This window comes from Ambystoma mexicanum, chromosome 5p (genome assembly GCF_040938575.1).
Source record: "Ambystoma mexicanum isolate Mex_15411 chromosome 5p, UKY_AmexF1_1, whole genome shotgun sequence".
In the NCBI taxonomy this organism is placed as follows: Eukaryota; Metazoa; Chordata; class Amphibia; order Caudata; family Ambystomatidae; genus Ambystoma; species Ambystoma mexicanum.
The window spans coordinates 861,215,196-861,242,126 of NC_090930.1; the positions used below are offsets into that span (position 1 = coordinate 861,215,196).

General features: G+C 46.1%; 1 protein-coding gene across 3 annotated transcripts in view; it reads left to right on the forward strand.

Moving 5' to 3' along the window:
* The window catches only part of SUGCT (succinyl-CoA:glutarate-CoA transferase), a 2,028,246-nt gene that overhangs the window by 249 nt on the left and 2,001,066 nt on the right, over positions 1-26,931 (forward strand). The gene's annotated exons all lie outside the window — the stretch shown is intronic.

Sequence of the window (26,931 nt, forward strand, 5' to 3'; positions counted from 1 at the left end):
GCTCTTTGAATCATTTAAGATTGTATTTACAATGTTTCAAAGTTCAGCCGTGCATTTGCTGTTTTGTGTGCACCACGCGGTCATGCATAATTATGACCATGTTTATACAATATTTTCATTAGTACTGAGTAGTGCCCTGCACTACGACTTTAAGTGGTAAACGGGCTAGTACTCAGAGCCTTGCAATAACTGCTCGGCTTCCAGTCAGAAGTTCGAAAAAGCAAACATTCGAGAAATATTAGAAAGATTTGGGACCCCCCATTTTCCGACCCCATTGTGACAAATTTCTATGCCGACTACATATATATATATAACAAATATTCAGCACATTTCCATTTCTGACCATACAACCCAATACGGGTTGCATGTAATGAAATGCTACAAGCTCAGTAGCTATCGGTTAATGTTTGCCGAAATGCAGGGGATTGTACACATATGTGCTGCAATATTTGTTTTTGCATGCCTCAGAATGTTGAAATGATTGGTACTATAGGCTGGGGGTTTTGGGGGTGGGGGTCTCCATAGTAGTGCACGACGTTGCAGGTGGCATTGAGCACACACAGTTGACCCTGCCATGTGTTATTGAGCTATGCTCTATCTTGGTTATGGTACCACCTACCGGTGTGTTTTATCTGCTGCTTTCTTTTTCACTTGCTACGCTAGGCTTTTTCTGTTGTATGTTCCATATAAATTACACATTATATAAGTCCCCCAGCAAATAGTGCCAATAATGTCAACAGTTTGAGACTTCGACAAAATAAGTATTGCAGCGCAAATCTCTTCCCTTTTATAGCATTTTTGAAAATAGTAACAGGTACTGAACTTGCAGCATTTCTTTGATGATATCCAAGTTGCCCCCCCCCTCGCCCCCTGATTGGGTAAACAAGTTTATTCATTTGAATGGTATGTGAGGCTGGGGCTTGCTTGGTATGCGTAGGTATATCCGAAACTGACATTGCTTTGTCCTTCAAAATAATTCAAATGAATGCCACATGGGACACATTTCAATTTTTTTGGTTTTTGTTCCAATTTTCATAAATGTAGTGACACGTTTTGCTTTTTTTTTTTAAAGCAAGCATGAAATTACTATAAACTACAAAGGTCGGGATACACTACGACTGTGGTATTCTGGAGAAAATGTTAGGGAGTAGAGAGCAGTGCGTGACATGGGAACACAGAAATGCAGGTATTACTCGCTAGAGTACCTGCTCATTGTGCGATTGTAGTGAACTCGGGGCCGGCACCACTGTCTCCGTGGGAGCGAAGCAGGCGCAAAGGGAAACAAAAGTATCCCTTCAACACCCTTGCATCTCCTGCTTGCGTGAGCAATTGTTTCAGGCTTGCTCCCACTTGTTGGTTAACAAGTGCCACCCACTTAATGAAAGGGTGAAATGCCCACTTCCTCTCTACACTGATGGGGTGACACAAGCAGTGGCTACATCTGGCAACCATCACACCTAATATTCTGAAACAACCAGAGGTTTCATGCACTTATTTTTTAAAGGAACCACTCTCAGCCAAGGACGGCATCTGGGCCTTTGCATTCTTTCAGTTGAATTTGGCGTGGAATCGCAGATTTCGAGCCCCCGCTCGTCCTTCCTGGTAGCTGTGCCCATGTTTGCAGTCTTATGACAAAGCAACATTCTTCTTTAAGACATTAAATGTACTCTTGCACTGCACACGTTAAGGGCTCTCTTTGCTGATGCCCTAAGGGCGTCACCTCCCTTAGGCTTTGCAGTATCCAGTACCGTTCTTATCGCCCTGTTGCCTTTTACTCTGGTTTCGGCTATATAATCGCCTTGCCGGCAAAGAGCGATTATTATCTTTTTAGTGGAAATGTAGTGCTTCATTGGCTGTCTGTCCCGTAATAATCTGCAGCTATTAGCCCCCCCCCCCCCACTTGCTTCATTCCTTGACGTCTCCATTATAGGCCAAGCACCACAATGGTCTGTTTTTCTGCAAAATTGCCCCCAAACATTATATTGAAATGGGCCCCCACAAGCCCATACACATCTTTTTAGCTGCACCCACAGCCCAGTGTACACCACCGGTCAGATAGCACAGCAAGTGGAGCGCTCGCTTTGACCTGCTAGGGCCAAACTCAGCCTTTCATCCTTCCGAGGTCGATAAATGAGCACCAGACACAGTGGGAAATAAGCAGCGTTCAGCTGCCGGAGGGTTCGTAGCGCTATATAAATAACCAAAAACAAACAAACAATCACTGAAAATTGCAGTTTTTTTTCTACCCATCTTGTTTACATTTTTTTTTTAATTTTGAGAGGTTACGCCTGATTCCGATTTTAACGGCTGCTTCTAATCCATGGCGCTAAACCGCCTTGGTGCTAATTACGCCACCGTAATTTACGGTGGCGTAATTAGCGCCTTCCCCACTCCCATTATGCCGTATGGGGCAAAAATGGGAAGGGTAAAATGGGAAATGGGGATTTACCGCCCCACTCACCTTGGAATGGGGCGGTAAATCCGCCATCCACCATGGTGTAAACATAGTTTACACCATGGTGGTAAATTGGCGTACTTACCGCCTGGGTCATGGTGTCTGTCCTCATTTATATTGTGAATGTGCATTTACCGCAATTGTTTTCCAAATGCGTTTTTCACATTTCTTTGGGCCGACGGTAACACTGATTTACAGATTTTGCGGCCTCATTAGGACCCAGGCTTTAAGGGGTTAACAGCGCCGTAAAAGGCTGCGGCACAGTTAACCCCTTAACGCCTTACTATGAGGTCCCAAGTAGGAACCCGCAAAGGGACCTTCATGGCAATTACGCTACCGCAATTTGCGGTACCGTAATTGCCGCCTTCCCCATTCCCATTGAGCCCTACGGGGCAAAAATGGGAATGGGGAAGGGCCATGGAGAAAGGGGGAATTACCGCCCCGCCAACCTTGGAATGGGGTGGTAATTCCCCCTTTCTCCATGGCGGACTCCGGCATGGACCATGGTGCTAATAGCACCATGGTTTAGCGCCGGAGTCCTAATGATAAGGGTCAGGTGGATAAAATACTCATTGTGAATTTTTGGCTGAATTTTTGCCAGAATTTTGCAGCATATTTAAAAATTAAAATGTTTTACTTTTTTGTTGCAAATCACTATATAATGGGTTGTCTTCATAATGTGATTATAGACTTTGTGAACCCTACATTGAAATCTACATTAGTTTTCCATGTTGTGCTGCCTCGAGTATTGCATAGTATTCATCTTTGATTTCGTCTGTCAGCCTGGAAATCAACAATGTGCGTGCCAAATAATGCAAACCTCTACAACATTATTTATTGTGCATTTGTAAGGCGCTTATACAACAAGAAATTGAGCCTCATTACGATTCCGGCGGTAGCCATTCTGGTAAAACTGGCAGGTTGCCACCGGACTCGTGATGAATTACCGCTGCCTGACTTGCCAGAGTAAACGGGGAATTACATCCCCGGTGCCGCGGTAAGTCAGGCGGTGGCAATTGTTACCCCCTATTCCAGTCCAATAGGACTCAATGGGAATTGGAAGGACAGAAGCACCAGTTCTGTGCGCAACAGTGCCGGCGCTTCCGTCAAAGTCTGCTGGCGGGTGCTGTTCTGCCTGCCAGGGTCAGACCTGCCGGGTGAAACGGCACCTTCCAGCAGACTCGTAGTTTGCCGGTCTGGAAACAACGGTGCCGGTAAGCTTACCGGCACCGTTGTTTCCAGACCGGCAAACGTGTAATGAGGCCATTGTGTTTCAAAGCGCCCACAGGGCAAAGGGGGAATGGAACATGGGAACAACAGGCAAAAAGGAAACTGATGGAGAGGAAAGAGGCGGTCCTACTAAGCCTTGTGAGCATTCAGAACGTGCAATTGCAGAAAGAGAGACGGGGAAGCGGAAGGGGGTACGTGCTAGGAGAATCCACAGGGGTGAATTGCCAGGGAAGTCAGCCCGTTGCAGGCAACAGGTACATGCCTGACAGAGATCACTTGGTAAGGAGTGGTCACCTGCCAATACAGTAAGTGCAAACCTGTGAGGGAGCACAGGCCAGTGGGTGTCAAAGGCATTTGCTGGGAGAGGGTGGGGGCTGAAGGCGTTTGGGTGGGAGGCCAAGACCCAGAGGTCACATAAGGCCCTAGCCTCCAATCTCCGTAGCTGTGGGGTTTAGCACAGGAGAGAGAGAGGGAAGGAGGAGGTGAAGAGGAAAGTCATGAGGAGCTTCTGGAATTTGAGGAGATCCAGCTCAAGACAGAGGGGAAGGGGGAGGCTGTTCCAGAGGAGAGAACCAGCTGAGGACAGAGAACAGCCACCAGCTCGCTGCTCAGAGAAATGCTTGACGTGGAAAGAGTTGGAGCCGGAGGTGCATAGAGGGACAGTATTTAGTGAGAGCAGGTTGTAGATAGCATGGTCCCCAGCCCCAAACAGCCTTATGGATGATGCAGAGGGATTTGAATTTAATCCTTGCGACAACGGGGAGCCAGTTGAGAGATTTTAGGGCTGGAGAGATAACGTCCCTGGGCTTGAGGCCAAGCTACGTTTTGCAGCCCTATTCTAGATAAGCTGGAGTAGGCGGAGGGATGAAGAAGGAAGATTAAGGAAGAGACTGTTGCAGTAGTCCCCTCTGGAGAGTACCAGAGCTCTAGAGACATTGAGCTTCTGCGGAAAAGTGAGGAAATTAAGTATACCTCTAAGGAGGTGAAGATGAAAATTGCCCTCTTGGCAAGGTCCAGGATGTGAAGCAGGAAAGCGAGAGAGGGGTCGAAGATGACTCCAACGTTTCTGGCTTCAGATGAAGGAGAAGGGGGAGAGTCCATAGCAGGTGGCCAGAGTGAAGGGGGGAAGAAGGAGCAGGAGTCCCAATGGGAAGGATCTCGGTCTTGCTGGCATTGAGGCAGAGGTCATTGGAGGCACACCAGGACTGGATCACAGATAGGCAGTCGGGAATAGTGGATAGTAATAAGGCGAGGATCAGAGGGAAATCTGAAGAAAAGTTGGGTGTCCTTTGCATAACAATGGAAGTGGGGGGAGAAGGTGGAAATAAGGTGAGCAAGCAGGGCGAGATAGACGTTAAAGAGCCAGGGTGAAAGGTTGGAGCCCTGGGGGATCCCACAGGTGGAGATAGAGGTAGGGCATGATAAAGAGCCCAGGATAACCTGCGAGGGGCAGTCAGTGAGGAAAGGGGTCAGTCAGTCCAGTGCTCGCTCTGATGAGGGCCTTGTGAGGGCTATGAGAAACCTTAATGTGTCTCACCCGCTAGTCCCCGGGGGTCTGTCATCCAGGTGGCCAGGAAACAGCCATCGCTTTTGGATCCATTCCCTGGAGGTGACCAGTGCTGGAGAATCACCTGGATGTGGAGTCTTCGGGGAGTGGAAGTGGGACACCGGATGGCGAGACACAGTATCCCGTTCCCTGTAACACCTTTTTCCCCATCCTACCAGGTAGGATACTTAGGAATTCACCCACTGCCCCCTTTCCCAACACAAACACTTTCTCACGGACAGCTCACTGTGAGAGAAAATGGACTAACACATGAGCTGTATACCTGACATGTCCCAACACAATGGTCAGGCAGAGTCAATCAAATTACTCATCATTAGACACACCTGACTTCCATCACACTGCCACCCACACGGATTAAAGGCGGAGCACGAAAGCACTCTTTGAGCAAGGTAAAGCACACGAGGAAGCAGCAGTTCCAAGATGGCAGTTTAATACGAGGAGAAAGACAGCAAGACCGGAGAGAGTTGCAAGGAGGGAAGTGCCCTTGACCTTTTCAGAGAAAGACAGTTACTTTTGTGAGCCTTCGAGAATAAGAAACATAAGATCTGGAATTAAAGCTGAAGAAACCTGTATTGTGTGTCAGAGGTACCAGGAGCTCTCCAACGTTGATAGCAAAGGTGCAACAAAGCAGTGCCAGTAAAGTCAGCACAGCCGGTGAGTTGGGGAGACTGATACCAGACCGGTCTGTGCTAGAGCCAAGGTTGCAAGCAGCAACATTGTATGGAGAAATCTGAAGAGAAGAGTGTGTGAAGCGTATGTGACGAGCGACGCAAATATAATTATAACAGCAGATGAGTGACTGAACCTTCGTAGCCAAGACAGATACTGTAAACAGAGTGGTCCGGCACCACGTGGGTGCTCATTCGAAGGTCTCTGTTAGGTATCCAACTGAGAGGTTTCAAATGTAAAAAGGAATTGTGAAATCGAAGTGGTCCTGCAGCGGGTCAAGCGAACCCTGTGCACATTTAAAAGTCTTTGATAGTTAACACTAACTGAAATTGGTCTGAACCCGGCTAAGGGTGTCTAATCGTATAAGAGGAAGGATCTGAGCCCGGCTGAGGGGGATCCGGGGTGAACCGTGAGTCACCCGAGAAAGAATCTTCTCTGAACATTGGAACAGGGGATCTGAGCTCGGAAGAGGGGGATCCAGGGTGAAGATTGAAACACCTGAATTGAATACTTGTAAGAGCAAAATAATTTTTTGTTTGTTTTGGTACATCAGGCCCTCTGAATCAAGAGACTTTGATAAGTAAAGAGACTTGGGCACAGAAGGCCCTGATGCTGGTAATTGAACTGTATCCTCGTGCCGAAGAAGCCAAAGATTGTGCTACGCTCGAGTGAACCGCCTTGTCCCGTGCTGAAAACGTGGGGAAGGGAGGCCAATGGCCCAAACATCCTGACATATCATTTTTGTGAACACTTCTTTTTTTTTCATAAACACTACCCCCACACTATGATGAGACACCACTAGGACTGCATTATTATTATTTGATGGTCTTATCTTGCTCTCATCTGTAGATTTTGGATTAGATGGGTGTTTGTTATACCCTTGTTGAAGTTCAATAAACACCCTTGATCTGAGGTCACTTGTGTCTGTCTTACTGTTAATACCATGCCTTCCTTCCAGGGCCTTGGTGCTGGTTGTCGAGCTTCCTCGTCTGCCGGCTCCCGGTTAGCCCAAAAAAGGCAGGATTCAGCCATTCAGGAGCAGTGCGACTCTGTTAGCATGGTTACCCTCTGAGGCACTCTGGTGCAGAGGAAGAAGGCGGCCATGCTGACAAAGTAAATTAATCCCACAGAGCGGGTGCTGCAGGCATGTGCGGCTAGGGCAAATTCACAGTGTGGAAGGCAGAGAGCACTGCCGCTGCCCAGGATATTATTTTCAGTGGTCTAAACACCACAAGGCACACCAACGCCTGATGGGCTTACCTGCCTTGATTATTATTCATTGGAGTATTCTGGCCTCTGTGCAGGGTCTGGTCATGGAGGGGGAGCCAGGAGATCCTCTCGCTTCAGCGAGCAGCAGAGAAAACCCATTAGAGGGCATAGTTTCTCAAAGCAGTGTAATGTGGTCACAGATGGCCTGAATAAGTCACATAGTCCCTCTCTAATTTGAAGGGTTTTATTTAAGCAATATTATCTGATAGCAGGGGCTTTACAGGGCCAGGTAATGCCCCGGGCCGGTTAGAAGCCAGAGCGAAACAAGAGTTTTGATGATAACCCGGGGCATTACCTGCTCGGGTGATATTGCTAGGAGTACCCTGGCACGTTGTATAGGGGGTACTAAGTGTTTTTTTAAATAAAGTTGAGAAAAAACGTGATAGCTGCTTCTCAACCCAAACAAAAATTACAAAATAAGATTGCTGCCATGGATTGAGGGGAGAAGAGAACTACTTAGTCCCTTCTCCCTTTCCATGGTGGCCATTGCCGGGTTGGTGATGCACCGGGAACACTAGTTTTCCTGGCGCCGACGAGGCACATAGCAGGGCCAGCCAAGTGGGATGGGGGCATGGGGGGAGAGGAGATGTGGAAAAGGGGATGGGTTGAGGGGAAGGGGATGCGGGGGAGCACACACTTATCTTTTTCCCCGGCGGGGGAAGATGGAGACCTCCAGCTCCGAGGAGGCTCGGGGAGGGGGCTTTACCATGTGGTAAAGCCCCCGTTCTTAGCCTCCTCATTGACTGGTAGGTTGAAGCCATGCCCCCGCTGGGTACTAATGACAAATACAGAGAATTTATGGATTGGCTCTTGAAAAATAATGAGATTTCTCAGGACAGAGGTAGACAATTTGTTGGATTAAAGGCACCGGCTGGAAAAGGGGTTTGGGAAGATGCTCTTGGGCTATCCCTCTCATCTCACATGTGATTCCCTCCCTAACCCAGTGAAGGCAAGCCCCTGCATGCTCAGACCTGAAGAAATACAACCCACTAGGGGAAAAAGGCACAAGACACTGCTTGCAAGGATAACCCGTTTTTATTCCTACAAAAAAGTACATTAGCGAAGAACTCTGCTGCTGCCGAACGTTCTGCCAAATTAGGGGTGTGCAGTAAGCTAAAAGGGCACCTGGCGTCATCTACGTCCTCATTTACATACAGTGAAAACCCATGAGGCTGGCGAGACCCTATACATGGGCGGCCCACACCACAGGGCACGCTAGGCTGTTGGTCCGAACCTTTTTGTCCGTCTCCGTCCACGTGGGTGTGGCTGGGCTCGTCCGCAGTAAAACCGGGCCCAACAAGCAATTAGTTACTTCAAAAACAATGCTACTCTATCACTGTAACGGTGCACCTGGCAGACAAAGATATGGACCCACGGGGAGAGCCAAGGTCATACTAACTTGCATACTTCACTCATTCCCAGGTGCGCCAGCAACCTCCCACGGTCTTCCCCCACCCTCGTTTTGGGCTGTAATTTCATCCCTCCCCTGTACCTCACAGCACAAATTACATGACCCAAATGTGAAGATGAGATAGCCTTGCTTTCTGATCTTTTTGATTAATCAGGGGTTTTACAGCTTTATGGTTGGTGGTCTGTGCATGGCTGGCACCCTCGTATGTGGCGGTTTTGGGATCAAATCATAGGAGGGCTGCAGCTCTGACGCAGAGGGGGTTTTGGGGCTTTGGAGCCATGTTATCTGTATCATGGGATGGTAACTGCTGAGAGGCGCTATGCCCCCTTCTTGTGGTCTTGCAGAGCACATTCTTACCAGGGAGCAAAGGCCTACAACCTCTGAGACAATGAAAGGCTTGCAACTCTTTGAAGCTCACTCGTGGTATGGGTTATGTCTGTGCTAATAATGCAGGCCTAATACTAACATGTTTGCTGCACATAGGCCTATGTTCCAAAATGGCTGCCAATAACTAAAATGGCGTTTACACTTGCCTCTACTATATAGCTCCTTATGCATGCACTGCGCAATCGTGCACTCTCCTACATTCCCCTCCTCTTCCTTCCTGCTCTCTTGAAGTGCAGTCTATCGTTTGTTTCTCATTCAGAATCGCCTAGGAGGGTGGGGAAGACCCCCTCTCCTTCCCTACTCCAGGCACTCGTAACCCCTGGTTAGTGCTAATGATCATTAATCACTACTGTCTAGCGTCTGACTTAGACTATCAGTGAGGTCCTGAGATGCTGGCTATCTAATCTCCCTCATGGACTTCCTAACTGTCCATACACGGAACTAGCCCATTTACCCACAGGCTAGTGTGCTCTAGCACCTTGAAGATTTCTAACTTGCACTTCACTGGCCCTGTTGCGTCTCCACCACCAGATGCAGTTACAACTACTCAGTACCCCACAGGATGGTAGAGGTACACTGCTAGCAAAAGATCCTAGCAACAACCCTGCGACGAAAAATCTTTTAAATCTGACAGGAGCCGACTCCACTTTGAGATGCAGTGAAGCTAGCACACTTGCTAAGATGGCTGACACCCCTCTTGCTGGTGCTCCAACCCCCGATGCCTCTGATGCCCTAGTCACCAGCCTGCCCCTGTTGCTACTGGTTGGCTGAGCAGAAGCCTATTGCTAGCTTGCATCCAGAGCTGGCAGGCCCTGCCAGCAGGCCTGACGCATGAAGGCTCAGAAGTAAGGCTGCTTCCTGTCATCGCCTGTCGGCAGAGCCTGGAAGCCTGGGACCATGCCCTCGTTCTCAGCCCCCACCTACTCTTGCTGTCGCAGCTTCGTCTTCTATCATGCAGTGTCTCCACTTCTACACCTGGCATAGGTAAGCCTGAGTGCGATGCGCACAAGCATCCCAGTGCCTGCCCCATTGTTATCTTCCCTTCTCCTCCCAGTCATAACGCCTCACCCCCTTGAGTCGTCTCACCCACTTCATATACATTACCATACCCAATGGTAGTTTTTCTCTCCAGATCACAGCAACACGCTCTCCCTCCGATGAACATAATACTGCTCCATCATGTCTCCCAGATTCATCTTGGATACCTAACCGGCTACACCAAGCATCCTCCTGGAAACTTGCCTCGACTCCAGATATGTGCATAACCCAACAATCACCATTATCCCCCATGCAACCTGCTTTAGGCTCCCCAACGTATGAGCCTGAGCTCTGCTCGCTTACCTCCTATGCTCCCACTATACCCCACAGAGTGCTCCTCACCCGTACCCTTCCATCTCATTCGGTGTGCCGAATACTCCAGATGCCTCCACACTACTTCGGTATACCCCACCGATCCTCACTACTACACCTTATTACAACTATGTTGACTATCCTTCAAGTGACTCTTTTGTCTACAACAAACTACCAGCACTATCACCCCATGACTCTACTGCTCGCACTATGCTACCTGGATTACCAAGATGCAACACAATTGATTGCAATAAGCCACCGTTATCATGCCATATGTTACCTATATGCTACCCAGCTGTTGATTCCACCAAATGTACATTATCCTGGGCCAACGCTGTATGTGCTCCACTGACCTCGAATGCATCTAATGTTTCTATTTCTGTTACAGCCTTATTTATCCAACCTGATATATATTTACCTGTTGCCTCACCAAACCACTGTATGCTTGCTGATATCCCACCTGACTGCAATGTTTCAATTACCTTACCTGTTTGCAGTATGCTCATTGACAACGTGATAAATGCTACCTTTTTCCCCACTCGCCCTTATCACCTCCGTTGATGATCCACCCACTGTTTCTCTTACCGCTTTGACTGCCTCCACTAAGGCAACCCAGATAGCTCCACCTTCTTCCCACCACACAATGTCCCCACCTAATGCTCTACCTCCGCCCACTTGTACCCCTACACCCATGTATGCACTGCCACTAGCATTACCCAAACCCTTTTATGCCTTGCCACTAGTGATTCCCATAGCTATGCATATATGGCCTCTTGGGCTACCCATGCACACGCACGTCCCTCCATCGGTGCTTCCCAAGTTCACGCAAACCTTGCCATCTGTCAGACAAGTCTGCCCCCCAAGCCCTGGTATGCCTTGCCATCTGATACACCCAGGACCACGTATTTCCTGCCATCCGCCCTTCCCAAGACCACATATGCCTTGCCACCTACTATACGCATGCTGCTCCCCAAGCCTTTGCATGATTTGCCATCACCAGGCCCACATACTTCCTGCCATCCGCCTTCCCCAAGCCCATGCATACCATGCTGCCTACTATACGCACGCCGCTCCCCAAGCCTTTGCATGCTTTGCCATCTGCCACATCCAGGCCCACATACTTCTTGCCATCTGCCTTCCCCAAGCCCACGCATGACCTGCCATTCCCTTTCTCTCCATGTCACATGCGCTACCCAAACCCACATTTGCCTTGCTACCCGAGATACCAATGCCCATGTATGTCCTGCCATTGGCACTTTCTGCCCCTACCGTTGCACTGCCACCGGTACTACCAAACCCAAGCACACTTCGGGGTCTCCTGTGCTGCCCAAGCATTGCCTCGCCAGCCCCATTCCACCCCGGGTCTATGCACTTGTACACCACCCGCCCCTCTCTAGGAGCCCATAGACTGAACAACCTACGCACCAGAACATCCCTTTACACAACTGACACCCCACAACCGTATTATCCCATCACAGTAAACCTTAGACGACACATACTCTCTAGCTGAACTAGTCAACCCTCCCTGCTGGAACACCCACAGTCTGATACTAGCCTACCTTCCCATCCAACGTGCCCATCTCTCATCATCACCAATCAAAGTGACATCCTAGCCATCACATAATCTTGGCTCCAGAGTGCCTCTGGCCCTACGCTTAGCCTTGCCACCCTCTCAATTATTCGATACACAGAGCCGATCCTTCCAACACCAAAGGTGGCGGAGTAGCAATTACCGGCAAATCAGATCTCCAGCTTTGCGCACTCCCCCTCCCCATGACGGAGGGATATGAAAAATGACTAATTATACTCAACACTAACCCCCATACTACATTCACTATTCTTCTGCTCTACCACCAACCTAGCACATCCAACTCCCCTGACACTGAAATCCCCCTTCTCCTAACGCCCTTCCTCAAACAAGCCTCTAAATGCATAATCATAGGTGATCTTAACCTGGGTTTCAATGACCCCCTTGATCATAAAGCCGCCAACATGATCCAAGCCCTGCATGGTATGAATTTCTCACAGCTGTTTCTACACCTACCATGTCAAAGGGCGTATCCTTGACTATCGATATTTTGGGTTTAAACCCTCTCTATTGGTCTGACCACCACTTGATCGAATTTAAACTTCACCAATCGAACCCTGCGAACACCCCCCGTTCCCCACCTAACCAAATACTGGCAAGAAGCTTACGCAAGCTTACTCAGAAAACCCTTAAACCCACCTTAGACCCCTGATTGAGGAAAAACGCCTCAACTGCAAGAATCCTGCAACTCTTGCCAACTACTCTCATACTAGCCTTCTAGCTATGCTAGACCAACATGCACCCTTAAAAAAGAAATCACCGAACCCTTGCAAACTTTCTAACATCTGGTTCACAGATTAACTAGTTATACTCTGAAGGCAAAAAAGAGCCCTAGAGCATCTCCATAAGAAACACCCTACCACCAAGAATACTACCCTTCCCCCCTCCAACACCAAATACTACAAATCCACTTTTCTCAGGACCAAAGCTCCCTAATATGATAATAGAATCAGCATGGCTAGCTCCAACACCTAGGAACTTTTTGCCATCCTACGTGAATTAGAACACCCTTGTGCCACAGCGACCTTAGTCCAACCCAACAAAGAGTGGTGCACCACCATACAAACTGTGCTATGCAATAAAATCAACTTGCTCTGCGACAAAGCCTCCCTTGCAGCCATACCCGTCAGCACCAACCCTGCACCTCCCACCCCAACCCGCTTCAAGAGCCTATCCCCAAATTCACCTTTCACCCTGTATCCCAAGCATCCATCCTAGCCACTATCCAGGCCCTCAAACCCTCCAACTGCAAAGGAGACACCTGTCCTGCGAAAATCATAAAACTGCACTCATACCCTCACACCTATCATCGCAGAATTTGTCAACTCCTCCTTCAAGTCTTGTGAAATCCCTACCACTATTAAAATGGCATGGGTGACCCCCCTACTAAAAAAAAAGCAACACTAGACCCAACAGTACCCACTAATTACAGACCCATCACTACGGTACCCTTCCTGCTTAAAATTCTCAAACGCATTGCCTACATACAATGCCAGCAATTCCTTGAACAACACTCACTCCTTGGCATTAGACAATCTGGCTTCTGACCCAAACTCAGCACCGAAACGGCCCTCATTGACCTCAACATGCAACTAGACCGCATTAGGGACTCGGGTAACACCGCCATCGCACTCTTTCGAGACCTCTCTGCATCTTTCGATCTCATGGACCATGACCTTCTCTGCCATAATCTTCTTGACATTTTCTATTTCTCACCTGAGGCAACCTGGCGGATCAAATCGTTCCTTAGTAATCGCATCTCCAGATTCTTCATTGACAACCACTCCGCAGACCCCATCCTTGTCCCCCTAGGTGGCCTGCAAGGCGCCTGCCTCTCCCCTACTCTGTACAATACTTAAACCAAACCCCACTTTGACATTCTTGATACTTTAGGAATCACCTATACTAACTTTGCGGATGACACTCAAATACTCATCCCCCTGACTGGCAACTACTCCGACGACTCTGGATGGCTACCCATAACCTCTGCCTTAATGATGAGAAGACAGAGCTACTCATTGTAGGCACACCTGCTCGCCTAAAAACCCTGCATTCCGTCTACATCTCATTCAACATTGACGGCTCCATCATTCCCGTCCTTAAACACGCCAAAATCTTAGGAGTCTACCTTGATGCAAACTAACCATGACAAGGCATGTCAACGCGTTGGCCCTCTCTACCGCCCACATAGCAAAACGTATATCCTGAAGTAGACAATTCCTGAAGCCTAACAACTGCCCACCCTTTCCAGATCCATCATCCTGATATGGGCTGTTAGTCCATAAAATATTTGGCACTTTCTCTAAATCTTCCTGAAAAAATGACAGTTTAATTTTTTACCATCGCCATTCTCTGCAGTATTTCTCTGTTCTCCACTTTAATCCAATAAGTGAGACTTGTGAAAAATACTAATTCATCATCAGAATAATCATCCCTAAAAGGCACTTTGTCTGCCAAGTCTGTTAGCCCTCAGCGAAGGATATAGGTTATCAATGCTCTCCTTCCTCTCCACTCATCATCTCTTCCATGAACAACCACTCTTTCCTCTCTGACCACTGCTGCTTCTAGCTCTAAAGGGATAATCTGTCCTTCTTCATCAACCATAGGTATTTCTGGTCTAAACAAACACCTTTCAGGTATTCTCAATATTTTACCTGCCAACTTGGGAAACCATGATAACAAAACAGTCACTCCATACAAAAATACTGCTGATCTAAAGGGACTCCTCGTAATGCCTTCTGGCCTGTAAAGGCTAATATGAATTCTTTCACATTGATGTAATGTATCCATGGAGTGGTGCACAATATTCCTTTTTCAGTAAAAGATCTAGGGCCTCATAACGAGTCCGGCGGTAACGGAGGCAGTAAAACCGCCTGGTTACCGCCAGACTCGTATTACCATTCTGCCTCCGTGACTCCCGGAATTACCAGGGCATTACGACCCTGGTGTCCCCGGAATTCCGTAGGCGGAATTCGGTAAATCCCCATTCCCATTGAGTCCCATAGGACTCAATGGGAATGGGGAAGTGAAAACACTGGCACCATTTCGTGATGGTGCTGGTGTTTCCACATCCGCCTGCAGGTGGACGGTGTTAAACCCGCCAGGCCAGACCTGGCGGGAACATCATCTCCCGCCTGCAGGAGTCGGGATCGGGCGGTCTGGAATTAACAGTGGCAGCGGGTTTACCGCCACTGTTATTTCTGGACCGCCCGACCTGTAATGAGGCCCCTAGTCATGTTACGTTTTGTCATCAAGTCACATCCTAATATATTAACAGGTGTCTGCCTAGAATATAATAATGGCATCGACATGTCGTGTTCTCCTATAGAGATTGGTAATTTGTCTGTAAAAGGAACTGAACTCGTCGCCCCAGAGAATCCGTGCTCATTCATAGCAATGCCTGACATTGGGTATTTCCTCTTGCGGACACAGGAACGAGTTTCTCCAGTGTCTACAAGGAACAAAATGTCTTGCCTCCTATCGTTACCTTGGTCCTTGGTTCCTCTTGGGGGTCTGGTGTCACTGATAGTACTGAACACATTAGGTCGCTCTGTGGGCTATCCTATTGTGTATATAAATTCATCCCTGTACCTGTGAAAGGATTTCCTCCTACCAAGGTCACACTCCCTAGTTTAGGTGCAGGTGCTTGTGGTATTGCTACATTCATGTTCCATTGTGGTATCATGGCTTGTTGTGTCTGCGCTTGCTGGGTCTGTATCTGTTGTGCTTGCATAGGCACTGTTAGGAAAGATGTCCCTTAGGAGCAATCTTCCCTCCATTTGTGTACCCCAAAACCTTTTGCTTTTTGTTTGGAGTACCTAACCTGACTTTTTCCAGTTGAGCACAGCCTTCAGCTGTGCTCCTCTGGGCTTTCACTCATTTGTTATGGGGAACCTGATACGTTCCTCAGGTTGACAGTACTGGGAAACTATGTTTCCCTTAGTCTTAGATTTTGTTGCCATTTATTGGTAACTTTTTATCTATGTGTAAAAGTACCTTACAATACTACGCATAGGGGTCCTTTTGTTTTATGGCCGTAGCTACCCTCTAAGGATTTCTTGGTGTTTGTACAAGTGTGCCTAGGATGAACTGGCGGCAGCAGTTTACTTTTACAGTATTTTTATTTCTTTTTTATGGACCATTCCACGTTTGGCTCAAGACTGTGGCCAGTGCCGAAAATGGCCATGCCACAAAGTCTTTTTGTTCTGTCCTGTGGCCATTTTGTCCCTTTGCCTTCCCCCCCAGGTCGAGACACCCGGGTAATCCTTATTTGGGCACGCAGCCTCCTGCGAAAACTGCAACCTTCGCGGAATCCTGCATGTCACGTGTGCTAGTGCCAGGAAGAGGGTTGGGACTGTCTCGTTCCAATCCACACTACTGGTGCCTGTATGTCTGGTAGGCCTGAATGACTGGAACCACCATGGGCCACGATTGGTCCATGTCTGCCATGCATGCAAGAGAGCAGATCTTCCATTGCCTATCTGAGATTTGAGCGAGAACTGAATCTTGGATAGAGCGAGAACTGAATCTTGGATAAGAGAAGGGGCTCAGCATCCATTCCTGGTCAATCTACTGAGGTTCACATCAAACCTCATGAGGAGCCAACAGGGACGTAATTTCACCAAAATTCCAGGGGTAGCGGAAGTGACATCACATGACCCTTGACCCCTGATGACATCACAGGAAGTGATGTCATTTGTCCCCACCCTGAAGTGATATCGCGGGAAGTGATGGAAAACAACCTTTCACCCGTTGAAAAAACAGGAAGTGGCACATAGCATTGTACACTACGAACAATATGGTTACGATATCACTATAATCTGATGTACATTTCATACAAGAATGGATCGCCATATGTATCGTTAAGATCAGTGTGTATAGGCCCATATTACCAAATTACTGTGAATGCAATCAGACGTCCATGACCAAATGATAATGGTGTGTTATTATATAGCACTTAAGCTTAAGCGCTTTATATAGAAAAAATATACACTCAATATCACCCAACCTGTGTTGGTACTCATTTATCGACCTCAGAAGGATGAAAGGCTGGGTTGAGGCGTTTAAGAACAGACTAAATTAGACCCCCTGAAGTGTGCCTGAAATAAACCTTTAATGAGTCTAGCAATTATTGTATAGAATTCCAGAAAGACACATGATTTGGTATTCCTATTCTTTCTTATTTAGGGTCCGTGCTGAAAGTGTTAAGACTTGTGGCACTCCTGTTCTTATGTTTCTTCTTTTTTTAAGGGGACTGAACAAGAAAGTCAGCCACTCCAGAAGTAAAGAGTCATATGGTGCTGGCCACAGCCCAGGAGCTTGCATTACAAAAAAAAGAGGTCGCAAGGGAGACCACAGAGGTCGCAGATGTGACCTCTGGCGACCCCTAAATGACGTCCCTGGGAGCCAAATATTCTTAAGAAGAAAGCTGACTCGAGGAACTGCCGGTGATGTGCTTGGAAGGTTTGGCACCTTGACCCCACTGTTGTCCCATCAGACCCCTGTTTCTTTATCGAACCAAGAAGCCCTGCAAGGGTTCTTCACCCCTTTGGAGTAGTGGAAACAGCTACTCTCGGCTTCTCCTACTTACCCTCACAAAGAGCCTCTTTGGAAGTGTTCCTGGGCTTCAGTGAACTGACCAGCTCGAACACAGGGTAGCGCACAGGAACGCCACTGTCCTGATTTGAGACTCGAGACTTGGGGAATCGCTAGCTTGTGGTCCTGGGCCCTATTCCGCCAAAACCCGTCGCCCTAGCTACTCTGGGTCACTATTCACGAGAGTGAGCCACGCCGCAAGCATTTGCGGTCGCTGCGTTGCCCCGCTGTGTTGGCCATCGCTGAAAGTGCCTACAGTTCTTGCCTAATATGTTCTGAGATGAGCCACACTGGAACAAACCTTCTTCTTCCTTCAAGGGCTGAGAAAAAGCAAACGTCCCATTGCTGTTGATCATCCCTAACCACAGCCTTTGCGAGCTGGTACTTCCTGAAACTGCAGGGTTAACACCAACAGGAACAGGCTAAGTGGGCTAGACTGCCAAAGTTTGGTCTGGACTGTGTCGAGGGTCGGTGAGTACTTCTCTAACTTACCGGTGGCCCCCTCTCACATGCATTCAATTTTACGCACAAGTGTCCCACAAAAGATACTCATTTGGCCGGGATAGCCTGCGCTCCCCTGCTATCCCCGAACTCCGAAAGTCACTCTATCTGCAAGGGTAGACCCTCTTCTAAGAATAGGAACTTATTCGTCATCGCCTAAAGCCCGTTCCTGAGCTGCTACAGCCCACTGAAGAGAACCCGCTATTTCGTTTACAAGGACAGCTTCAGATCTACCTCTCCCTTCTCCTCACCTGAGTCCTCGGAAGTTAGGTCCTTGGAAGCAGTCTCTGCCCTTGGGCGGTGGTTCTTCTTCTTGGATGTCTTGTCCTTAGGTATTCGAACCTTCCGCTCGTGTAGATAAGGTCTGGCCCCTCCGGAGGCCACCTTGACAGAGATGGGAATCTGCCCTCGGGGACCCCTGGGGGGCCAGCCCCAAAGTCCCAGGGAAAAATCCAGAAGGCAGAAAAAACCCTGGAGATCTCGTAGGTTGTCTGTGGTTTGAATCAGAATGTCCAGAGAGCAAGAAGTTGAAGGAATCAGTATCCCGTCAAAGCTGGTTTGCCCAAACACTCATAGTGGATGAGGTAAGAATCTCTGAGGTATGATTCACACAAGGGTACAAGTATACGCCTTTGCAATACAAGGCAGATAGATGGAAAGGAACACGACCACAGAATGAGGGGAAGGAAGAAAAGATATAGAAAATGAAATACTGGGAAGGCACAGAAAGGACAAATAAGGAGGATTTAGTGAGATAGTAAGAAGGGCAGAAACAGGGGTGGAAGTATACAGGACAGAATAAGAGTAAGTACTGAACAGATGGGAGCCAGAAGGAAAACTGAGACGGCAATAGAAACTTTGTAGGCAAGCAAAAAGAAACTACGGAGTTAAACAAGCGTTCGAGGGAATGGCCAGATGCCGTAGCATAGAAAGTATGAATAAGTAGGAGGGCCTCGGAGAGTCGCGAAGTCTACCGATCCAGGGAACGGACCGGCGGAGTAGGGAATAGCGGTAGAAAGCCAAAGCCGGAAGTAAACAAATAAACACTGGGAATAAGAAAGAAACGAACGAAAAGAAACGCAGAGCACGGACGTGCAGAGTGAAACGAGAGGTACCGATACAAAGGGAAGACAAGCAACAAGTAGGCTAAGAGAAAAACAAGGGCGATATACGAATTCTACAGAAGGACACGAAGCGTCGTAGCAAAGATACACAGATACAACACAATGACAGAGGGAGCGGAGTCAGGTTTTATAGGAGACTCCGCCATGTTAGGTGAGTACTAGAGCGGAAAGGCGCAGAATGTTAGTGCTTCCAATAGTTCCATACCTTCTACCAACGGTTCGTGACATTACACACGACCTCGCGTTGTTAAAGCACAACTGTACTTTGAGCACTACGGTAGGACTACATAAGTTAGAGATTGTTGATGAAGGACTGCCTAAACTGATATCTGTGTGATTTAACCCCTTTGCTGTTACAGGTCGTGGTTATTTTCTCCCCCCCCCATGATCAGCCTTAGGCTAATCATATTAATGTATATATATGTTAGTACATGAATGTGTGTGGTATTGTTTCTTCATAACTGTGGTTTACTTGTGTTTTGATTATAAGGCCTATAATAAATGTATTTTTGATATATTTGTCTAAGAGTAATCTGTGGAGTTTTTACTGTGTGTGCTCATTGTGGGCTTTCGATCACTCTCTCCCCTCCTGAGACTTAGGCCCTCATTACAAGTCTGGCGCTGGACCATGGTGCTATTAGCACCATGGTCCATGTCGGAGTCCGGCATGGTGGATGGCGGAATTACCGCACCATTCCAAGGTGAGTGGGGCGGTAATTCCCCATTCACCATTTGCCCTTCCCCATTCCCATTTTTGCCCCATAGGGCATAATGGGGATGGGGAAGGCGCTAATTACGGCACCGTAAATTACGGTGCCGTAATTAGCACCAAGGTCGCTTAGCGCCTTGGACTTTAACGCCTGCAAAAAGCAGGCGTTAAAGTGTGAATCAGGCGTTAAGGGTTAACGGCGCCGACGGCGCCGTTACACCCTTAACACCTGACTTGTAATGAGGGCCTTAGTCTTGACTGCCTGCAAAGCTACCGTAGTTTTATCTGGTTTATCCAGAAGGTTTCCCCATTCCACTAAACTACGGTGGCCTCCTAAACTTCTGCCCATCAGGTCAGAGATTATAAATCCATCTCAACAGGCACTTGCTGTGGTTGCCCTTGCAGTGATTGCATTTGTAATGGATCTTGCTGTGCTTGCTGTGATTGCAGTGCACATGCAGGACTCTGTGTGTTATCTTGGGTATATTACTCCTGCGGTTTTGTATTATATTGTGGAACATAGCCCATCCCCCTTCTTGGAGCTTGTCAATTTTGCTGCATGCCCCCTCTACCTCTACATGTTCTGAATATATGTCCCATCCTCCCACAGCTCCAGCATTGTTGCAGCTGCCTGCTATTAAATCCTCCTCTTCCCTGAGGGTTCTGAAATCCACCTCGTCCTCCTCCCCTGGGTCCATTCCCTCTTCCTCTTGGCCAAAAATGATATCTGCTCTGATCCATAGGGTATGCTACATTACTTTGCTGCACTGGTCACATCTCTTGTGTCACCACACCTTCATTACTGGTCAATACCGCTCCCTCTATGTCCAGTTTTGAGAATTTCTTCAGAACTAACTTTGCTTCCTCCTGCTTTCTACTCTCTGCTTTCTTCTTATTCTTCTCTTGTAACAATCATCAATGGTGTACAATAATCAGTTGACTTTCTGGCAATGGCTCTGCCTCCATCCCTACCTGCTTCTTTACCTGCCGCTGCACTGGCTCAAGCATTCCCTAACATAAAATGTGGTAGAATAATGCCACGGTTTTATCCCACAGTTCTCTTTTCTCAAGACGCCACTTCTCTTAAATATCTTGAATAAAGGCAACCAGATCTTCATCCTCCCCCATTTTCCTTGTCATAATCGCACCCACATCGGATGTATCAGGATATTGTACTGTGAGCGGCTGCCACATATCTGCTCTGCAATTATTAAATGGCTCTCCATCATATATCATGTTTTGTGCAGTACCACCCGCATACCCTGCTTATTTCCAAATGTCATCAGCCCTCTCTCTCATACAATGGCTGCTAGCAGGCCTTTTAAGTCACTTATTGCTAATGTCATTCTTGATATCATCCTTCCTAGCTCATAAATCCATTTTCCTGCACCTGAAGTCAAACTGGGTAATTTACATTTCAAATGATCATTGTCCATTTGTGGCAATGGAATATATTGTGCCCCCCTTTCTCTAATAATGTGAATTGTGAAAACCCTGATCAATAAACATACCCACCAACGCTTCATGTTTTCCAGGTGGGGCTAGTCTCAGCCCATTTGTCTCTGTCTTGGTAGTGACCTTAATCTTCTTACATAAGGCAGGGTGCATCGCCAGCACTGTGTGACTGTGCTTGTAGTCACTCAGTGTATGATGTCGGTTCTGGTGTTTTTTCTTTAGGGTACTCTAAGTGTGACCATTTTACCCCTTTCTCTACACTCAAATCCTTCAAACAACCACCTGCGCCTTCTCTTCACACTTTCTCATTTTCTTCCCTTTCTTCGTCTGACATCATTATGCCCCAGCTTGTATGACTTTCGTCTCTTTCCACATCATCAAGATTAAGAGTGCTTAAAGACAACGCTCTATGTTTGCTTGTTAATGCGTTGCCTGGTCTTCCTCATGTTTCCCTTGATAATGATCCTTCGACATCCTCTTTGGTTTTATACCCATCCTTATCCCTCATTTGCCTATATAAATCCCCAGTCATCTTTCCTATGTTTTCTGCTTCATGCTCATGTCTGTATTCTCTGTATTCCTTGCAAGTCCCTGCAGGTCTGTTGTGACCCTCTCTCTTCCTCGGATCATTCTCGTGCTTCGATCGGCAACATGCCTTTATTGAATTCGTCATCGCTTTGTCCCCTTTGCAACCTATAACATTTCAATCTTTGTGTTTCTATCTCCTATCATTTCTTCTCATCTAGTCTTTCCTTGCCTCGTACCTTATTTGTTCTTCCTTTCGCTTCCTCTTTTAACTTCTCTTCTTTCTATGCTCTCTTGTTCTTTCTTTCTTTTCCTGCTCTCCTCTTTTTTCTCTTTCTTGAACCCCATCATCTAGCTTAAGTAATATCTGTTCTCCCTTCCATTCATTCTGTACTATCGTTACTCCCTTAGCCTTGACTTTTACTTCCCTTTGTCTCCTTGCATCTTCCTCTATCTCCATCTGTCTGTCCTTTCTCTCATCATGCTGTTTACTATCATTTTGTGTCAATATATATTTGCGTTCTATACCTTTTCGTTCTTCAGCATTATCCTGACTGTTCTAAGCAGTGGGCGCATATGTCGGATTAACATACGCCACCGCTGCTTTCAATTCCTTGAAAGGATAAAATCCCAATTCCTCAGTATCTGCCCGCTTGTTTTCAGAAGTGGAAAGAGGAGCCAAAGGTGTTATATTGTCCTCTTTATGCTGATTAAGCATTCTCTTGTTCTCAGGCGAATCTTCTTTCTCATTCTGTTATATTTTCTACAACTATAAAACGGCCAATCTTTTCTATAACTTCTTCTTCTTCCATGTAGCATGTAAATATGTTATATGTCGCAATACTGTTTTTGACAACTGACCCTCTTGAAGCCAAGGCTTGAGTGTTTTATTAGTCGTACCTCTGACCCACACCGCGTTATCCTGTTTTATGTTGGGTGTATATCTCAGCAGTATCCTGCATAGGTTTAAAAGAGGAGTGTCCCCCCATGATAACAAGTCGATCTCGACTACCAGTACTTTCTAGATATTTTATTCTTTTATTTATTTTTATCAAGTATAGTACACTGATTAATTTGAGTAGGCACCATCAATTGCCACTTATTACCAACTTTAAAAATCTATGCCATGATTTAGATTTTTGATTTTGATAAATTGCACACACAACGAACTGAATCAAATTTGGCACAGATGGAACACTGGCTGAATAGTGCCAGTAAAATTCACCATCAGGTCACATGAAAGCGGTATCTATTTAAATAAATAGGTCTTTAAACCTGCTCTAAAGATCAATAAAGAATTTGTCGTTCTTGGATTGAACGGAAGACTGTTCCATAATCTGGTTCCAGCAATTGAGAAGCTGCAATCTACTCTTGTAACTCAGTTTGACCTCGGAACAATGAGCAGGCATTTGTCTTCTGACCTTAAGGCCTGTGTGGGATGATACTGCTTCAGTTTATTCATTAAGTAAATTGGTGCCAATCCATTTAAGCATTTAAACACCAAACACCCAAGTTTAAATTGAATGCAGTCTTCCACTGCTAGCCAATGTAGAGAGCGACGGAGACCTGAGGTTGGAGTGTTTTTTGAGGCGCCAAACACCAATCTTACTCTGGCATTCGGCGCCTTTTGTAGAAGATGGATCTGTTTAGCGGGTGCTCTGGCCAAAAGTCCATTACAGTAATCTAATTTGGACTTGATCAGAGCTCCCACCACCAAAGTGCTTGACAAAGAAGGCGAATGTTATAGAAAACTGACTGAACTTTGGCTGATACCTGGCCGCTACAACCCAGGTCACTCTGACAGAAACAGCCGACATTTCTAACCTTAGTGGCATATTTAAGGCTAGATCCCAGAAACTAGGGGGGGACGACTACTTTTTGTTTCGAGCAGATGTTTAGGTCCAAATAGAATAACATTGTGTTCTTTTTATTCCTTCATTTACACTTTCTATCAATTTCTGCTGTCTTGGTTTATTATTGATGTTTGATAAATCCCTTCTTTATTTATTATTATCCTTTAATTTGTACCCTCCTGATTGACGTCAATCTATTGATTTAAAAATCTGATTATCACCTTAATTTTGTACTATTGTTTTATATCTCCTAATCTAGACACAATAAAAGTTATATACTGTCATATTTATAACCCCATATACAGGTGCACTTTTACATTTTCTGCATACACCTTCCTTTACTATCTCTAGTAAATGTATCTCATCTCACTTTTTACTAAATTTTGGATTTTGATCTGCACTCTTCTTTTTGGCCTTACCTCAGGAATCCTTAACTAATACCTATATTTGGAGTCTGTGGGATATTTATACCCGTGCGCACCCCACTACACCCCTTTGCCAATGGAGGAAAGAAAACAGCCAAAAATGGATGGGCTAAATCCTGTTTGCGCCAAATCTGCAAAACTGCGCATTGTTCACAATCACAAAAGGATGCACACCCTGCCACACAAAGTCAAAGTTGGAGTAAAAACAGGACTCCCTGAATGCCAGTGGGTGCTGTCACCTGTCACATGAAGCAAGGCCACAGAAGTGGGCTAGAAATCAGAAATTGCCTTTAAAATGCAGTTTTCCCAATCAATTGCAACCCCCAAAGTGCTGTTTTGGTGCTAATTTCAGTCATTTCCCCAGTGAACTATTGAAATGAAGTGTGCTGGAACCACAGATCATTTAGTGCAGGCAGAGAAAGCCGGGCCTCACAAACTGACGGCTGCATAAGAAAATTAGATGTTAAACCCACTTTAAAAGTGTTTCTTTTTCCTGAAGAAATTGCAAAATTCGCCTATTTAAAGCATGTTTGTGAAGGACTTAATTCTTTCAAGTGGTCAAAAACCTTGTAAACTGTGCTTATTTTTATATGTGTGAAATGAAAAGACTGAAAAAGTTAATTTAAAGCAACCCAGTATTGGAGTTAAGTAAATACTTAATTCTGACCTGACACTGCAAGCCTGGGAAAGATTGACACTTCCAAATTGACACTCCCTTGCTACAAGAAGATTTACTGGTTCCTGCATATTGACAAGGGGCACAATGGACTCATCAGACTTTCGTCTGTGGCTGAGCCAAGAACAATGGCAAGCTGCCTACTGATCTCTACAGGGGAGCTTCCCTCTCCAGGAAGAGGACACCTCCCTCATCAAAGGACTGGGACAGCTGTTGCCTGTGAAGGGGAGTTACAAAGGATTAAAAAAAAGTGCTGGAACTTTTTGATGTTTAAACCTTTATTTGTGATTAAATGTGAAACTCTTTAACAGTACAATCTGAAGGAGGATACATCTAAAAATTGGTAGATGTTGCTTTAAAGACATTAATGAACCTTATATCATCTAAGTAGACAAAGTTACAGAAAAAACCTAATTGTAGCAAAACTCTTGATGCTACAAGTCTAAGATTGTATATTCTTGCTCCAGTGATAATCACCCAGATATGTACTGAATTGGAAATTATTAGTCCAGACTGTTCTGGTTCAAATTGATAAAATTCTATAGAATGACAAAGACAGCTCGCATAGAGATGGGGATTGAATGTGAATATAACCCATCAAATATATTATGTATGTGTCCGATTTTATTAGATGACATGATTTTATAAGTGTACATTTGTGCAAAAGTTACGTTTTGGGTTAAATCAATGTGGGAGTTCCTAAATCCCATCATAAAGATGACAGCTCTGTTCTGACTGCCAACCAGAACAAGGCAAGTGCCTGTGGCCGCTCACAGCCGTGGGGATGTGTTTTGAAATTCTGCCCACACCATCAACTTTGTGATGTCACTTGGTAGCATAAATATTGGAACTTAACCACACATAGGACACACTGCTTCCTGAATACATCCAGATTTTCGCGCCACGCTTTGTTCCTGACTTCTTCATTCTGTCCAGAACTCTTCATCTTGCAGCTGACTCCAGACTTCTTGGCATTGCTGAGCTCTTGCTAGCTAGATCCAAATTCAACCATCCCAAACTTAAAGAGATTTAATTCTAATCCAGTCTGGCTTGCTACCATTAAGGCTAGCCTGCTGAAACTTGCATCCTGCTAATCTGCCGTGTCCAGTGACCAGAAGGGCCCATCCATTGCTGATCCAATCCCGCCAGAGGTGCCCTGCTGCCGGTAGACCTGACCCGATCCAATGACCAGAACCCTGACGGTCCAATTTTAATCACAAGGGACTGTAAATATCAATAGGAAGAACAGTGACCCATTGTATATTTGCATTGTCTTATTCCAATCTCAACATATCCCATCTTTAACTTCAGAACCCTAGTATTGTCAGAACCATTCTTGTGCTGATTTTCTCTCATCTATTTTACAAAACCATAAGTCATTCGTGATTTTGAGTAACTAAAGTAAATCCCAGAAAGAAATAGAGTATCCACCACGTGAAGGGTTACGCTGGCCACGTAACTGTGGAGATTCCCGGGTGGCATTCTGTTTCATAGTCATTAATATAGTGTAATAAAACCAATCTGTCATTTTTAATACCGAATTTCTGTTTTCATTTTCGCACCTATTTTGCAAAAACCCCTCTCACTAAAATTTCAAATTTATAGACAGAAATGAAATTTCAACTCTCACTGATACCTTAGACCCTTAGCTACATCCACAACCAAGAACTGCATAATGGAACAGTGTATTTGACAAATCGCATAGTGAAATTTTGCTGCGAATTTGCAGTTTTCAAAGGTTTACACGTGTCATTTTCCCACTCAAAGTGTTTCTTCCATCCCATCCTGATCTAAAGTGTGCACTGTTGTTTATATTGTAGCTCATGTTTGTTAGGACTTGTGTAGTGTTGCTTACCTAAGAATTTTTTTTCCATTTAAGCATTTGTGCAACCTTTTTGCATTGTGTCACAAAGCCATTTTCACCTGTCATTTTAAAAGTGTCAATTTCCAAAAACGGTTTTCTGTCTTGTTTGGGGAGGGAAGATTGCATTTAAACTCTAGACATTGTCTTTCATTCCTGAATACCTGCTGATTACTGACATCTTTGTAGGATTGCTCATTTGTACCTTTAGAACTTTGCAGGGGGAAATATTAACCTAAATGCTATCTGTCACAAACCAAAACTGTTCTTTCTCCTGTGTT